The sequence below is a fragment of the Patella vulgata genome, chromosome 1, assembly GCF_932274485.2.
Source record: "Patella vulgata chromosome 1, xgPatVulg1.2, whole genome shotgun sequence".
In the NCBI taxonomy this organism is placed as follows: Eukaryota; Metazoa; Mollusca; class Gastropoda; family Patellidae; genus Patella; species Patella vulgata.
This window is the reverse complement of record NC_065879.2, coordinates 10250068-10268771: the sequence shown is the minus strand read 5'-3', so window position 1 is coordinate 10268771 and position 18704 is coordinate 10250068. Positions and strand designations below refer to the sequence as shown.

The window sequence follows — 18704 nt, the reverse complement described above, 5'->3', positions numbered from 1 at the left end:
GTTTAAATCAATAGAAACAAAAACAAAATAGCTATAAATTCAAATTGACAGATTTAACTAAATGATGGACTTTAATGATTTTCATAAAACTACTTTTTATTGTGTGTGGTATGAAGCGTTATATTTAGACTTTATACAGACATGCTCGGACTTAAATGACAGCCTGTCTGATCTTATGGGCATTAAAAGTTTGAATTAGCTTCAGTTGACTATGATGATAATAATTTCAAAATCTTTTATTCACAGAATTGCTTAAAAATGTAAATTCTGTTTGATCTTAGGCCATTCATTGAACGATAATAGTAATTCCTAATTCTGTTAATTACAAGCCAGTCTATTTGTACACAGTCCCCATTGTACCCAGATTAGCTTAATTGAAATGTAATAGCAGTGTTGTGAATAAAACGGTACATAACGTTTAAATAATTATGGTCCATCTGGTTGATTGTCTCTTTAATTTATTCAAATTAAAGTGACTTTATATCAGATAAACAAATTAGTATAATAATTGCTATATAGTCCAAACAGGTATATTATGTACGCTTTTTGTTGTTTTCGAAGTTTTTATTAGAGATAATGTACAATTAATCTTATATGTTGGACGCCCATTTATTCATTATTTCAAGTTTATCATGTAGAGAAATATAAAAACAAATGAAGAATAGCCATTGCAATTAGGGTGAAGGGCGTTTTCTATTCATTATTTTATCGTTAAAATAGCAATTAATCAAAATGTCGAATTTTTTAAAGAAAATACATTAATTTTTAATATAAAGAAGAAACAATTGCTGGAATAGTAGAAACAATTATACTCGATTAATTCAGATAAATACAAGACGATGGAGAACACAAACGATCTCTAAAATCATTTCATGTTAGAAGGAAGACACCTGTAATCAGATGCTATTCTATATAAATTTGGTCAACTCTCTGCTAATATTCCGATTTATCTAAACAGAACAAAAAACACTCCTCACACCGAACTGGAGATTTTGGTAGTAGATATGAGAACCACATACACGTACGTGTCTTCTGTTATTCTATCTCCTTATCAAAATGTAATGACTACCTTTCGAAAGATGAGAAATGATATAAAACCAGTGGTTTCTAATTATAAGTTGATATATTGTTTAATAATATTTTATGAAGCTCGTGTGTTATTTACTGATAAGAATATATGTAAAGAAAGTACTGTTCAGTACAAAATAAGAACAGAGGAGTTTTTGTATGTATGCTTTCATACCAATACTGACTGTATTCCAAGAACATGCCAAGGGTGTATGACCATGGATGGGGAACAAGATCCCATACCCCCCCACTCCCTAGAACAAAATATTTATATGTGTGTGTGCGTGGGGGGGGGGGGGGGGAGAGGGATTCCTTCCGTGTCGCCGAGTAATACTAAGCTGTGTGGAACATGCTAGAGTTGATTTGTAGCATATCTGACCCACGGTATATGTTTGACATTGGTTGAGCATTGAATGTTGAAAACCGCATTGGAACCGCCTGACATTTTACCATTTTCTAGGGGGCGCAAAAACTCAAGGGGTCTCAAAAACTCAAAACCATGACGCAAAGCTCGTTATTGCGTGTCTCTCGCATAGCCCCATGGAACTTGCCGAGATAGATGACATTTAGCGATTGAGAAACACATTAACAGAACGCAATTTGTATGGGAAACAATCACTGGTTTTATGTGTTTGATAACTTGTCGAAATGTCTCACTTATATAATAAAACCAGAGATTGTTTCCCATTAAAATTATGTTATATTAATGTTGAGATAGCCTCCAGACATCTTCAAATTGTTTCATGGATAAATATGTAGGTGGTTTCAACACATGTGCGACAGGCATCTGATCAGATCTACAATACACCACGAGCATCAAAGTATAGACTGAGAAAGTTCATCGGGATGTTCTGGCGTAGTTCCCCTTGTCAGTGGTGCAGGGCGGAGGACCTGGAGTAGTTCCCCTTGTCAGTGGTGCAGGGCGGAGGACCTGGCGTAGTTCCCCTTGTCAGTGGTGCAGGGCGGAGGACCTGGCGTAGTTCCCCTTGTCAGTGGTGCAGGGCGGAGGACCTGGCGTAGTTCCCCTTGTCAGTGGTGCAGGGCGGAGGACCTGGCGTAGTTCCCCTTGTCAGTGGTGCAGGGTGGAGGACCTGGCGTAGTTCCCCTTGTCAGTGGTGCAGGACGGAGGACCTGGCGTAGTTCCCCTTGTCAGTGGTGCAGGGCGGAGGACCTGGCGTAGTTCCCCTTGTCAGTGGTGCAGGACGGAGGACCTGGCGTAGTTCCCCTTGTCAGTGGTGCAGGGCGGAGGACCTGGCGTAGTTTCCCTTGTCAGTGGTGCAGGACGGAGGACCTGGCAAGGACAAAGTATAGTCATTCTGTTGGGGACGAAAAATCGAGGTCCCATGTTCACACTGACATGTACGTAAAATATCCATTGGTAGTTGAAATTCGATATAGGAGTAGAGCGTAGGGTAAAATGTCCCCCATAACATACTGTATGCCCGTCTTCTATAGCCTAGTCGGAGCAGAACAGTATGACGTTAAACCCTATTTTATTTCATTACATTTCTTACACATTTGTACAAGTTATGTGAGTTGCCCAAATAAGGAGAATACAAGGGACGATCACAAATACATGAGACAGGGGTCTCATTCTGTTAGTTCCCGTCACTCTATTTCTTAACAGCCGTCACAACGTATTTGTAGCATTATCGTACACGCGTATATTTAAAGAAAATACAATCGACAACGTGCCCAGACTTACATAAACCTATATAGATCTACAATGTTCTTCGTTCTGCATGAATTCTTCTCAATAAACGTCCACATTACGACATATTTAAAGGCTGTGTATACCAACAAAAGCCTTTTAAGGATGATTTAGTATTTTTTCTTATACGGTTGACATAAATAAACCATGTTACAGAGCATTAACGATGCTATATAAGACTCAGTGAAGCGTAGTTTTTTTTTTCAAATGATGATGAATGAAAGTTATTTGAAGGATAGTTGTAGATTGCATTGTACTATTTTCTTGAATGGAGCAACAATTAAAAGGCTCGGCAGATATATATCTTTATCGTTGTTCATGTGGTTCTGCACATTTGCGTTTTCATATCTATATTATACTGGTTGGTTCATCAAATTTAAAACATCATTTCAACAAAATGAAATGGGGTTTAACGTCCTACTCTTCTGCACCTAACCTGGGCTAATTGAACACGGGCATACGCCATACAGTGTGCTATGAGGGAAATTTTGCCCGGGCAGCGGCGCTACGGCCTACTCTTATATCGAATTCCAACTGCCAAGGGATCTTTTACGTGCACGCCAATGTGTACACGGGACCTCGGTTTTTCGTCCCATCCGAACGACTAGGCAGCTATCCTTGTCAGGCCCTCCGTTCTGCATCACTGACAAGGGGAATCCACGCCGGAATCATTCATTTCAACAAGATGAAGAAATTCGTAAAGTATGACTTCTATTAACCCCAAGTAGTTTCAAACATAAATGTCACCCCAAAAATCAAAAATCCAAACCTAACGGCCATGTGTTTAATTTGGTGCAGGAAAAAAAAAAGTTAAAGTCATTTTGAAAATGTAACGAAGATCGTTGTCTTAATTGTTATTCAAGTTCGTGGATTTCTGCAATGGACAACAATACCAGATAGACAACCGTCTCTAGTTTAAACAACTTTAAGACACAAGTTAACAAGATGCTGAAATCAGTAAAATATTATTTTTATTAACCCCGAGGTTAGAACACAAATATCACCAGGAAAAATCTAAGCGTAACGGGTCGTGTGTTCAATTTTGTTTGAAAATGTAACACAGATTGTTGCCTCAATTGTTATTCAATTTCATGAATTTCTACAATGCACAACAATAATAGATAGACGACCGTCTCTACTTCACGCCATCTGGTAAAGGTTTAATTTATTTGTAGTGATTTGAAGTGAAAACAGAAGTTGTAGTGTGGATACTGGCCTCCAGGTTACCACAGCCACATTACAAATTCTAAGAATGTTTGGCACATGGTGGTCCAAATATCTCTTTACTTAGTATCTAAATGTAGAGGGATGTCCGCACTGGGTTTTGTCTCTTTTAAATACACAAGAAAGACACGACTTGTTAGCTGTGCGAGATTACCATATAAATAAAAAGTGGTATCAAACCCACCCTATATCGTGCACGACATCTGTCATAATATATATATTGTTTAATATTTCAAGTGATTGGGGCTATAGTATCAACAGATTGTCAAAATATGTTAATACGATTGTTGTCATGCACTTTCTACGATAATTATTCCTCAGAACTCCCAGAGAGAGAGGGAGAGAGAGAGAGAGAGATGGGGTTTAACATCCACTCGACACAAACTAGGTCATTTCGGGACTAACATATGATTCAATTTTATTTCAATAATTCGCTTGCGCGTAGGGGTCTTTAGCAGTGGGAGGACCCGGAGAAAACCCACGAGGTTGGACAGGCGACCCTACTCCTTGTCACGTACAACCGGAGAATCGAAACCAAGCCAGTTGACTTAATGACATACTTTATGATACGGCGTGCACACGCTAACCATTCAGCCATCCCCCCCCTTCCCTTCCCATTTTCTGAAGTAATAATAAACATCTGTCGTTAAATTGTTATTTAAATATATATTAAAATTGTTATTTAAATATATATTAAAATTGTTATTTAAATATATATTAAAATTGTTATTTAAATATATATTAAAATTGTTATTTAAATATATATTAAAATTGTTATCTAAATATATATTAAAATTGTTATTTAAATATATATTAAACTTGCCAGTGAATGGAACCATAACACCAGATTCGAAATGGTTAACATGTCAGAATTCCCAAATTCTGTTAATAAGGTCGGTGTCATGCACTTTCCTAGATAAATATGCCCAGTAGATCAAATGTTCTGTCAATAAGGTCGTTGTTACTTTCCATGATAAATATAGTATATATGCACAGGAACTCCTATTTTCTGAAGTTAAAAAAACCTATGTCGTTAACACGTTGACATTTGTAAAGGTTGAGGTAACCTTTATAAATCTTCTTCAGTAGTGGTATGATTAGAGGAAATAACGCTCTCTTGTAACATTAATACCAAACAAACTGACCGTATAAGGATTTAAACTATTAAATTACAAGTTTTGTTGTTCGGTTGACACAGGATCTTACGGAAGCGTATTGGGACCATTTAAATAAGTCCAAAATTAGGAGACAGTAACTAGTAATTAGGACTTACTATCTCCTAATTAGGATTTAATGAGAATGTTTATTCATTTATGGCTCTAATACGGTTCCGTAGGATACAATAGGCTAGTGTACATGTATATGCATATCATCTATTTTTTAACACTTGTAACAACTTTTCATTTGAGGAATTCATTAAGGTACGTTTGTACACGTACTTCCAGGAAGAGACACGTGAACACGTAATATCCTTGAACTAGTTTTCTGAGTAGTGTTTTTTTATTTTTAATACTAGAATGCATGTAACAGCTTCTCACTAGAGCAATTTACAAAGGTAGCCTACTTTTGTACATGTATTTCGAGTGAGAGACACAGGGACTCGTAAAATGCAGGAGCTATAGTAGAGTTTTAATTTTCAAGTAAAGATCGCCTGTAACAACTTCTTCCTTGACAAAGATAATTTTTACGTGTATGTATCTCGAGTGAGAGACACAGGAACACGTAGAAATTTAATTTTTAATTATAAATCGCCTGTTACAGCTTCTTACTTGAGGAATTTACAAACGGTACCTTTGCACACATGTCTGAAGGCAGTGACACGAGTACAGGTAAAATGCAATGGCTAGATAACAGTTTTAATTTATGGCCTAAACATTTGATTTACCTACATATATGTCTAGCTTACGTTTTTGTCGTTAAACACCTGTAAAAAAAAATAGTGATTGGGCCTCGGGGAATCGAACATAAAAACAACAACTTCCTTTAAGTGGAAGGTCATGGTTAATATATATTGGTGTCTATAACATCGTAACTATACGATCTGAGACTGCTTGTTTCATATGTCTCGTTAACCAACATGACACAAACCACTCCTTATGTACCCAAATCTAGGTATAACCAACGTAAAAATTAGCGATAGGTTGGTATAGTCATCCGTAGGACTAATCTAATGGATTTATAAGCCTACCATAAGCCTAGGGATTTACATGAGATTTCATCTTTAAAGTCAATATCAATGTAAATAATCCCGAGTGTTCTACTGATTTATGTACATATATGAGAGTATTCATGAATATATAAACCAGTGTATACATATATATTATTAATATAGTGTCCATATTTTAAGGGCAGACGATGGAGAATCGAAAGTAAAACGAAACGAAGTATCAATATTGTACGTCAATACTGTGCGTGGCTTCTCCATGTCGGGGGAGTGGGGGGGGGGCAAATGATTAGCACGTGCACGCTGTATCATAAGGCCTGTCATTGAGTCAACTGGCGTGGTTTCGAATCCCTGGTTGTACGTGACAAGGAGTAGGATCGCCTATCCCAACCTCGTGGGTTTTCTCCGGGTCCTCCGCCCCCCCCCCCCCCACTGCAAAAGACCCCTACGCGCAAGCGAATTATAGAAAAAAAATTGAACCATGTGTTAGTCCCGAAATGACTATGTCGAGTGGACGTTAAACCCCATCTCTCTCTTTCTCTCTCTCTCTCTCTCTCTCATATATCGAGTACAGAAAAGTAGGACGTTAAACCCCATTTCAGTCATTCATTCATTCCTACGTTAAGGTGTCCAGTTTTACGTGTTCTTGTTAAAAGATTACCTATAGAGTGGTTCATGTATCGAGTATTTGTTTAGTTGGTTATATACAATAGCAGACGATATGTTAAATCTTACGGCAGGGAGTGGACCAAATCATCAACAACAAAAGATTCGTTCAAACCTTTTTTTGTTTTATCTACCTTAAAGCGATAATTGCATTTTTTAAGTCATATGTTTAAAACATGGTAACAGAGGCTTTAAAATACATGGCTTCTATACACATAGTCTTACCCAGTTAAAGAATAATCCCAAATCCTATAATCCACTTGTGTCAATTAAGAAATTTGCAAATATATCATTTTCTTTTAAAATCGAGCAGCATTATCCTTATCTGTTTAACCACGGACCTTGACAATTGAGACAACTCCCTCTTTCATTGTGTAGACTTAGTTTTCTTGTGAAAAGAAATGATACAATTTCCAAATAACGTCGGCGAGTAGAAATTATTTCAAATGTTTATGTGAATGTTTTTTTTCAAGTGCTAGAATGATTCCTATAATTGTATAGTAGTGATTTGACAACCTATTAAGTAAAAGATATAGAAATAATTATGTTTTGACTTTCATAGAAAATATGCACTTATCGCTTTAACGTTTGCGGGTTGCATTATTAGGAAAATAAGGTCAATACACGGTGATTTACAGGGACTCCGTGCCTTTAATACAGATCTAAAATATGATCGCCATGTTTAACGTGGATGCAGGAAACCTTCAATCTATTTTTAGGTTGATCCTTGGTGCAAGTAAATTTGGCAGAAAAATCTGAAGACCAAAAACATAAGGTCGCGCTGATCACTAATAACAATATCCACAGCTACTTAAGCTGGTTATCTATGTGCCAGCCAGCCCGACTGAGAGAGAGAGAGAGAGAGAGAGAGAGAGAGACTAGTTCATTTCAGGAATAACGTGGTTCAATTTTATTTCCATAATTCGCTTGCGCGTAGGGGTCTTTAGCAGTGGGAGGAAACCGGAAGACCCGAAGAAAACCCACGAGGTTGGACCCCGGCTGACAGTCAAACCTGAATTTACTTACCATACCTAAGATCGTAGCATTTATGGCAAAGCGGGCCACATTGCGCACGGTCGCCATTCATGCTTTCTTTTCTTACACTCGGAGTTTCTCCTTTGGATGAAATTCACCGTACCCCAAAAAAGCTGGATCAAGCCTATTTTGTGACTTCCTCTGGCAAGTTTCTCAGGAAACACTTGTCTACGATATCACCATTGGTGGAAGTGGACGTAAAACTCAAGGAAGGAACGAACGAACGGACGAGTAGCATATACATGTAGCTAAAGTTTGTGCCGCCAGGAGAGATGCTGGCGTTAGCCCCCCCCACTCCCTCGCAACCATCACCACCATCACCTCCCCCACATTGATACGCTACTGCGATCCGTCCAAATGCACTCAACACATAAAAGGTTAAATAATTGTAAGTCATTTGGATCATCACTGATTTCAAAATCGTCTCAAGCAATATCAGAGACCACAGAGCAACGATAAGGCATATTATAAAAATGGCGCTGTTAATTACGACAGCATTGGAGGGTTAAATATAACATTTGTTTCACTTGAGTATGAGCTGGAAATCAAAACTGTTTATTAAGACAGTCTTGGAGGGTTAAATGTAACATTTGTTTTATTTAAGGATGAGCTGGAAACCAAACTGTTAATCCGTGCTTTTGTCTGGGAAAACAACCTTTTGCTTTGTTCATAATATATAACACACTATTACGTTAAATTCTTAGCTTACTCAAACATATAATTTCTAGACTGGGTAATACGGGTTCAGGATAAGACGCCTTGATAAATCTGTCCTTAGTAACACCCTAACTATATCATGTTCAGTATACGATGTTCATTTTGTAAAGACGTTATTCGTGTTATTTAGATAAACCAAGGATGTATGGGGGTTAAAATACTAGAATACACTTTACATTCACAAAACCAAATAAACAAAACAAAGTTTCATTTGTTTACTATGTGAGTAAATAAACTATGGTTTGTTTACATAGATTGTTTACACTGTGATAGAGATACATGTACCATAGAATCAGTTAGGTACAGATACACGCTTGCTCACATAATCATATCCTTAGATGAGGTTTTGAAAGATTTCCTAACGCAGTTTCAACCGGCGTGGTTTCGATTACCCGGTTGTGCATGACAAGGGGAGTAGGGTCGCATGTCCAACCTCGTGGGTTTTCTCCGGGTCATTCTGTTTCCTCCCAATGCTATTTTATTGAAATAAAATGAAACCATATGTTAGTCCCGAAATGGCCTAGTTTGTGTCGAGTGGACGTTAAACGCCATATGCAGGTATAAAAAAAGTTGAAAACATAAGAAGTTCTTGTATGTAACCAACTCAAGAATTACTCAAATTTATAACCCACTGTATACCCAAACTACAACATCCTGAACACATTTGTTGGATTGGTTGGCCGTTATATATATACAGCAAAATAATTTATAGTATTTCAAATTACACCCGGTTTCCTCCCACTGCTAAAGACCCCTATGCGCAAGCGAATTATTGAAATAAAATGAAACCATATGTTAGTCCCGAAATGACCTAGTTTGTGTCGAGTGGACGTTAAACCCCATTTCTCTCTCTCTCTCTCTCTTTCAAATTACACAATGTCTAAATGATAAGTAATGGTTAATGCCCCCGTGCCTGGTAGCTCCCAAGTTTTATTCCCGGAATACATAATGTTTAAATCACTAAATTTCTATAAGAAACTGAAACATGTTTTGATTACACCAATGATGTCTATGTTTTTCAAGATACAAGTCATGACTGTCTGGTTACTATTCATTTTAAAAGACTTTTATGGTTTCAATAAAGACAGTTAATCCCAGGATAGACCTGAAACGGGGAGCAATTACACAACTATAAAACATGATGAGATACTGTATGCATCTGAACATAAAAACAAGTTAATGAAAGCTAAATTTTGGTTTTGATGATCGGTTAGCAGGTTCTGCATTTGATGATATGTTATAAGGGTCTGGTTTTGATGATCGCATACAGAGTTCTGGAATTGATGATCGGTTATACGGTTCTGGATTTAAAGATCGGTTACAAGGTTCTGGTTTTGATGGTAGACGAATTATCAGGTTCTGGTTTTGATGGTACAGGGCTTAGAATTTGGTGAAAGCAGATACATGTATTTAGATTATGGTTCTCGAAATCTTAACTAAAGATACAATCCAAATTTTAGTAGATACTTCAGTTTTGATTGGCTAAGCGCTAAAATCAATCTAATATTATCCAATCAAGTTACTAAAATTTAGATTTTATCTTAGTTAAAATTTCGTGAAATAAGCTCCTGATACTTTAGTGTGTTTTGATATTTTAAACGTGTACGTATGTTTATATTTAAATGGTTTAAGTCGAATTCAGTAATTTAACCGTGAAATACATAAGTCACAATTCTGGGAAATACAATTTCTGTTGATTACTGAATGACGTTTAGACTAATGTTCCACAGTCCTTCATCAAGTATTAGAGAATCCTATAAATCGAACATCGCCTAGTAACAATATTGTATTCAATAGAATTATGGCGTTTCGTGTAGGTAGGTACACGGGGACCTTTATGATGATATTAAAATACGTTCTCATGTTGACGATCTGCCATCCTTTAGATTTAAAACTGTTATTAAAGTCTGTATTGTATCGGTGTATAATTTAATTGAACCGTGCGGTCTTTAATGGGTAATAGAGGGGTCAAAGGAAGACGTATTGAAACTTAATCGGTATCATTAACAGCTTGGGGGTATCAGTATTGTCATGACTTGAATAGTTGTCATGATGAATATATAATGTTATATTGTTGTTTTAGTGTCACTTCATCTCCTCTTTACAAGTCTTAAAGGTCCTGACCTGTGATCTTATATGATCGTATTTACTGTTGAGCCGTTGTTAAATCACCCAATCTGTATTACAGCGGCTAAAACTGAGAGAGAGAGAGAGAGAGAGAGGGAGAGAGAGAGAGAGGGGGTGTTAACGCCCACCCGACACAAACTAGGTCACTTCGAGACTAACATATTGTTCAATTTAATTGCAATTATTCACTTGCGCGTATAAATAGGGGTCTGTAGCGGTGGGAGGATACCGGAGGACCCGGTGAAAACCCACGAGGTCTAAAACAGAGACTTGTAACATAAATATTTTGATTTTTTTCCCTGATGCGACATAATTGAAATGAGGTTTTACGTCTTATATGTCGGCACCGATTGGGCTAATGAAGACGGGCATAAGCCATACACTGTATTATGAGGGGATATTTTGCCCAGACAGCGGAATTGCGACTTACTCTTGTATCGAATTTTAACTGTCAGTGGTTCTTTGACGTCCACACCGATCTGTACAAGGGACCTCAGTTTGTTCGTCCAATCTGAACGATAGGTACTGTCCTTGTTTGGCTCTCCATCCTGCAACATTGATAAGGGGAAACCATGCCGGAAAAAATCCGGAGGGACGTTCTCGGCCAACACCGGGAGCGAGCCTCACTCAATAAGTTACCGCGGCTCCCCTATGCAACATAAACTGTTCTTTGTGTTATTACTCGATGAGTGTCATGCACGAATATCTATGCCGCGGGATACTTCAATAATTCACACTTGAAAAACTCCCAAATATTTGATTTTGATCAGGTCAAATTGTGCGTCTCTTTTAATTTTTAGATCAATATTCGTAAATGTTTGCTATCCGTAATATGACCACCCTAATAGATTGCCCCAAGGGCTTACAACTATCGGGTGCAATCTGACATTTTGTTTATCATAGTAAGTCTATCTATTTGATCATAAGTGTTAGAACATACACTTTTTTAACCCACTCTATTATATTATCTATTATATCTCCGAGCTACCGGTTTATCATAATGTATATGCACTCCCAATGCATCGACATGTTCCAATGTCGTCACGCTACTTAACCCATGCGTTAGTCATTTCTTCAAGTCTATATTTATTTCAGTGATTATGTTACGGATGAATGGATAATAAACAAGTTTGGCAGCTCAGTTGTCTGATTTATGTGTCAGACGATGTTGTCCTAATGATTTCACACTAGAGAATTATTTACACGGGACACCGAGTGTTTTATGGATCTTGGGAGACAATAATAAACAAAATGGCCAAAGATGAACACGACGTATTAAATAGGTTCAACACGGTCGCTAGGTGTTTTATGCGAAACGAATGAGCAGATTCTCGAGAGATACAAGTTTATAAATGAATTAGCAGTTTCTTAAGGGAGATACGGGTTCATAAATGAAACAACGATCTTTGGTCGTCATGGATCCGCAGAAATTTATATTCATTGATCAGAGAGACCTGTGTATAAAATTTGTGTTACATAATGCGCACTTGATTCTTGAGTACGCACAATAATACAATTTATGATGTTTGGCTACCCATGATGTTTATTAGGGGGTTGGGTGGCTGAATGGTTAGCACTTGCGCGCTGTATCATAAAGTCTGTCATTGAGTCAACTGGCGTGGTTTCGATTCATAGGTTGTACGTGACAAGGAGTAGGGTCGCCTGTCCAACCTCGTGGGTTTTCTCCGGGTCCTCCGGTTTCCCCCCCCCCCCCCCCAAATTATGGAAATAGAATTGAACCATATGTTAGTCCCGAAATGACATAGTTTGTGTCGAGTGGACGTTAAACCCCATTTCTCTCTCTCTCTATGATGTCTATTAAAGGGCATCACAACGCAATTGAAGTCTTGATTGTTTGAAACCAAATGCATTCGAAAAGTTAACAATTACTAAAGTTTATACTTATAAAGAAATGAAATAGGGTTTAACGTCCTACTTTTCTGCACCAACCGGGATATTGAAGACGGACATATATCAATCAGTATGCCATGAGGGAAATGTATATCGAATTCCAACTGTCATGGGTTCTTTTACATGCACGCCAATTGTTGCTTGTCAGGCTCTCCATCCAGTTCCACTTCCAAGGGAAACCGCTCGGAAACTGGAAGAGACCCGGAGATCTCCTGTTTAGCGAGCCAGGACCTTGCGTACTGAGTCACCGCGGCTCCCAAGCGTTCTAATCTACATGAAGCCGGATTCATGTTTTCTTTTGCCTTCAATATTATTCATCTTAATCTAATATATATAGGCATAGATGATTAATCATATGACCTACATACAGAACGGTAATACGTTATAAAAATACTGGCTTTCTCATCTAAATATTTTTATTAGAGGTCAATAAGTTTATGGTTTATTTTCTTTAGTAAAATGATTTTTGTATTTCGTATTAAATATTTGATTCTTCTGAAACCGATGTTACTCTAGTTCTCACGTTTTATACGCTTTGGTGTGTGGGTAACCTGTAACCCTTGTCCTGCATTGGCCGAGAAAGTTCATCGGGATTTTCCGACGTGGTTTCCCTTGTTAGTGGTGTAGGACGGAAGGCCTGTCAAGGACAGCTGTCTAGTCGTTCGGATGGGACGAAAAACCGAGGTCCCGTGTACACTTTGGCATCTAGGGTCTTTGCTCTGGCAGGAAACCGGAGTTGGAATTCGATATAAGAGTAGGCGATAGTGCCGCTGCCCGGGCAAAATTTCCCTCATAGCACACTGTATGGCGTATGCCCGTCTTCATTAGCCCAGATAGGAGCAGAACAGTAGGACGTTAAACCCCATTTCCTTTCATTTTCATTTCTCACGCCAGGGATCGAACAGACGACTGACTGCAAGCCAAGGATGACAGACACGCCAGCTAGTGGTCGAAGCTCGATATTCTAGACCACACCAACAACATTCGATAAAAAATGGGAACTTTTATTTTAAAAAAAACAAAAACAAAAACAAAAACCACTGCAATGTAGAAATCGAAGAAAAACAGTTTTCGTTGCTTTCTCACCGTGTTTTTTTTTATTAGAACGGGAACTGAGTCCCAGGCGGTATTCATCTTGTTCGTCTTGACATTATTGGTTTTTATGTTTTTTTCTTGTTTTCGGGGCGGTTGAATGGCCAAATGATTAGGACGTGCGCGCTGTATCATAAGGTCTGCCATTGAGTCAGCTGGCGTGGTTTCGATTCCCCGGATGAACGTGACAAGGAGTAGGGTCGCCTGTCCAACCTCGTGGGTTTTCTCCGGGACCTCCGGTTTCCCACCACGACTAAAGACCCCTACGCGCAAGCGAATTATTGAAATAAAATTGAACCATATGTTAGTCCCGAAATGACCTAGTTTGTGTCGAGTAGACGTTAAACCCCATCCCTCTCTCTCTTTCTCTCTCTCTTTCTCTCTCTCTCTCGGATTGCTGTGTACATTTCTGTAGCAAAACTTTTCGCTGCATTCGGTTGACTCTCTCTCTCTCTCTCTCTCTCTTGTTCTCTGTTTTACTGATCACGTAAATATTATGTCCCCATATTTACCGTTTTAATGTATATGTACTCCTGTACATAGGGCTTATAAAATATACATAACATTACATGACATCTCAAGCACAAGATATTTCAACCATGTTTAATTTTCCCACCTGAAACAGTGTAGAAAATTTAAATCTGAATAGCTTAAAAGCCTTATATGATCTAGAACGATGAAAGATTTGTTTCAAAATTATGTTTATTTTATACTAAATATGTTTAAACAGGCATACAAATAGATAAAGTCATAATTTTATGTCCACAAATCAGATGAGTTTTTGGAAGTGATCGTAAAGTTTAGTAACCTGGCAGAGGACCGTTTGTATCGGCAATCTTCAAACGATTATCATTCATCTGAGCTTTTCGGCTTTTCAAATTTGGACTGTTCATTATTTTATGATTAAATATTGAACTATTTTTTTAAAATAATACGCTTAAGTGAAGATGTTCAACATTCCTTATAGCTCATTTGTATTTACTTAACGAAGCCAAGTAATTCTGCAGCTATTTCATATACGTCGTGTGAACCACGAAATACAAACGAAAGAGGAATTAAAAAAGAAACTTATTGCGTCGTCTAAGAAAGAGAGGCCATGTATTTTTTTTTTTCTATTTCAAATAAAATGTGTTTGTTTGTCATTTCCAAATCTTGGTGTTGAACAAAACAACAGAGTTAACGTGATTGCGTATCGTTTATCGTCTGGTGGTTAGATGTTTCACATCGTCAGATATATATTTTTTTCATCCCAAGCTGGATATTACGTGAAAAATGGGGACCATTCCTCTTAAGACCTGGTCCCTAGCTACTAGAAGCACAAAGTTAAAAAAATTCCATAACATTACGAATAAAAGTCACGAAAGGAAAATAAAACTAGAATTGGTGAAACGACCACTGGGTTAAGTCTTCGAGTCCTATTTTTTCGGGATAGCTTCGGATTCGTCAAGTTTGCCTGTTCAAAGTTGATGTGGAAATGCCCTTAAAGCACTTCTCCGTCCACTTGTACCCTGATGGTTAAGAGAGATTGGGGATAAAATTTTGGATCTGAACCAATGACGTTTCTAGGTTTAGAGCCAAGCATCTTTCAGACGGGGAAATACGAACCGGACTGTTAATGCTTTCTTCAATTGCAAATGATATTTTGTAATTCAAGGAAAATCTGTGATACCGCTGTCTGACTGTTGTTTCTGTTGGTTAAGAGTGACACATAGAGGCAATGTTTGAGGTAAGATTGTCCGAAATGTCAATATCATTTTCATGGTTCTGTCAAATGTTTGACCACCTTCAAGTATTTACCCCTGAGCTATGACGAACTATGTTGGACCGGGTTAAGTCTATTTGTCCTTAGTTTTAGTCAGCTTCGGCTAATCAGGCAACCTGTCTTCAACTTTTTGTTCGAAGGGGACTTCGTGTAAATTTGCTAAATCGCCCTGTCAATGGAACGGGGTACCTTTTCAATGAGATGGCAATAAGCACCAGTGTTAAGGCCATGTTACTCACGTGTCTTTTGTCGTCTGCTACTTTGACATGGGCGGCCATCTTTAGATTTGTTGATCGTCATCAATAGACACCTGCCTGGTTTCAAGCCAATGTTACTGACGTGTCATTTGGCGGATCCGGGCTTATAAACAAACCACCGTTTCTCCACCAAACGCATTGTAGATTCTTTACAAATCGCCCAGTACCGTATCTCTGTAATGCATGGGTGGGGTGAATTAGCTGGCAACATATTGTGAGCAATATCGATGTCAACCTATGGGCGACCATTACCCAAATCACCTATGGCGGTAATAGCCCCTTTAACAAATGGCCCACCTCTGCACGCCCCTAGTTCCACAACTACGTTAGCTACTATTCGTAAGGAATAAGACTCAAATTGCGCTAGGATTGTGTCACGGTCACCTACTGTAGACGTACTATAGACTCAGATTATCTAGCAATACGACAGCTACCTCTTACCAAGGGTAGTCAAGTAGGAAAGGTCGAGAGGCTCGGAGACTTTTTATTTTGTTAACGTGAATGTCGTTCAAACTGAATCTCCAAGAGTCGCCATCTTTAAATGTCTTTATAATCTTTAGATGATCATATTTCAAGAACAATTAAGTCATTGTCACCCAAATGCCATAATGTTTTAACAACGTGTTCTTTTACCGACGAGCTCTTAATATATTTTAAAATTTTATTGTGCTCTCTAAATGGCACATTGATGAATTAGCCCCTTATTCAAAATGTGTGAAATGATATCGATTTAGTTGCATTAAAAGCAGTTTTAAAAGAAAAAATGCAAATTCTTCCCCTCTCTGTATGAATGACTCATCATTGCATGTTACTGTAGGGCATGCATGAATCATTATTTTACTTCATGTGCGTTATCTTTGTTGCCGAAGGGAAATTTAAAACTCATTCTAGAATCTTGACATGACTGATTAAGTCGAAGTGACGTAATATTTGATTTTGGTGATATTTGAATAATGGCTACTAAAGCGGACGTGTATAATAGTCATTCGGGTTACTTAATATTGTAAGGTTGCCTGTCACAGGTGTTTGTTAAAAGTAATTAAGTTGTTTAACCTTGTAACTAATTGTTAGTTATTGGTGTCGCTTTAATTCCCAGTCATCTTTTATTGTCGACCAAATGCCATCATCTGACAAATGATGATAAATTGGTACTGCATTGTGTCAAACGATTATTTGTTTTTACCAGAGATTGCCGAGTGGTACAAGTTGATGTCCTCGGCGATAAAAATCCAGATTAATCAAGGCATTGCGCATAATAAAATCAAGACAGTATTAGTATTCATAACTGGATGAATAATTTTGAAGTGGCGCTATTCAGTAAGAACAAAGGGTACACCCGATGTTATCTTCCATTTAATTATCTCGAGCGACCGACTTAACTATCTCAAGCGCTCGACTTCGTATCTCAAGCGTTCGACTTTCTATCTCAAGCGCTCGACTTAGTATCTCGAGCGCTCGAGATATTATTTTTTTTTGTGTGTCCTAAATCAGACACCGTATATACAAATGTCCAGATCTATTCTAGAAACCCTGGCAAAAAGAAACCTACATGATAATTATAATCATGTGCTAGGATCGATTCTCTATATCCATGCTGTTTTTATACTAACTCTTCTGCAACGTGGCCGGACGACAAATATTGGTATGCTATGCGAACCTCTCAAATGCAAAGTGTTTATATTGATCGGCGACCGAGGAACCAATTTTCTTTGTCTTGACTGCAATCGCCATGGCCTTATTTAAATGACAAATACAAACTCGACAAGGACAAATATCAACGCGCAACATTAACATATAATTACTAACAAATGTGACCCACAAATATTTTAATTAAGAAAGTATGTATGTACAGCCGACGATCTGGATTTAAACATGTAGTCCTATAGGTACAAATGAAATGGGGTTTAGCGTACTACTTTTCTGCTTCGACTGGGCTAATGAAGACAGGCATACGTCATACAATGTGCTATGAGGGAAATTTAGCTCGAACAGCGACACTACGGCCTACTCTTACATCGAATTCCAACTGTCAAGGGATCTTTTACGTGCCCGCCAATGTGTATACGGTACCTCGGTTTTCCGTACCATCAGAACGACTATACAGCTGTCCTTGTCAGACTCTCCCCTCCGTCCTGCAACAATGACAAAGGGAAACCACGTCGGAAAATCTCGATGAACTTTAACGGCCAGTGCAGGATATAGGTACATGTCACACCACGGTTTGTTACTTTAAATCTTTAAGTGTTTATTTTAACTTAGTTTTTTTAACGGTTATGTGACTCATTATTGAGAAACACGCCATATATAGGTCTAGAAAAGAAAGTTTGTTACATTCTTTAAGAATAAGAAACGTGGCTATGAAAAAACTTTCCCATAATATACCCTCAGAACCGACTACAGATTTTTTAACGGTTATGTGACTCATTATTGAGAAACAAATCATATATGCAAACAAAAAACACATATACTTATGGAAGACGGCTACTTGTGTATTTAAAGCGATAGATGTTTCAAAGAGTATTTTCTCAACATTATCAAGCTAGTACAGATATAGTTTTATGGGGAAAAGTTCATTACATTTGATAGAAATAAGAAACGGATTTAAAGTAGCTAAGTCTCTAACTCAATAACATCCAACGTCTTTGACATTGAAAACACGAATTATTTGTCAATTTAAATCAACATTGATGTTGTGATCTTACGGGAAAAAGATGGGCTTCTGATATCCAATATTTAAGACAAAATAAATATTTTACCATTGGTACACGAATCGTGTATCATAATGCGTTTCATTGCCATATTGTTATCTGGAGAGCATGCGGAATAAATTCTGTCGGGGGTAGACTGGTATAACCAGACACTAGAGATTGCCATTCGATTGAGACTTCTCGCATATTTCGCCGCACATAACGGATTAGAAATTAGAGTAAAGACAGAAACGATTGAATGTAAATCAGTTTATATACATTC

At 37.9% G+C, this 18704-nt stretch overlaps 2 protein-coding genes across 4 annotated transcripts in view; one reads left to right on the top strand and one right to left on the bottom strand.

Annotated features, from left to right (window-relative positions):
• The window catches only part of LOC126814654 (uncharacterized), a 44450-nt gene that overhangs the window by 1116 nt on the left and 24630 nt on the right, over nt 1-18704 (top strand). The window contains exon 1 of one of the 2 annotated variants that reach the window (XM_050539962.2): nt 15213-15441. The exons of the other annotated variant lie outside the window; for it this stretch is intronic. The gene's annotated coding sequence lies outside the window, so the exon portion shown is untranslated. Of the gene's footprint in view, nt 1-15212; nt 15442-18704 lie in introns of those variants that run through there. 2 annotated transcript variants of the gene reach the window in all.
• LOC126814628 (uncharacterized) overlaps nt 1-18704 on the bottom strand; it is a 29013-nt gene that overhangs the window by 7214 nt on the left and 3095 nt on the right. The window contains exon 1 of one of the 2 annotated variants that reach the window (XM_050539913.2): nt 14228-14247. The exons of the other annotated variant lie outside the window; for it this stretch is intronic. The gene's annotated coding sequence lies outside the window, so the exon portion shown is untranslated. Of the gene's footprint in view, nt 1-14227; nt 14248-18704 lie in introns of those variants that run through there. 2 annotated transcript variants of the gene reach the window in all.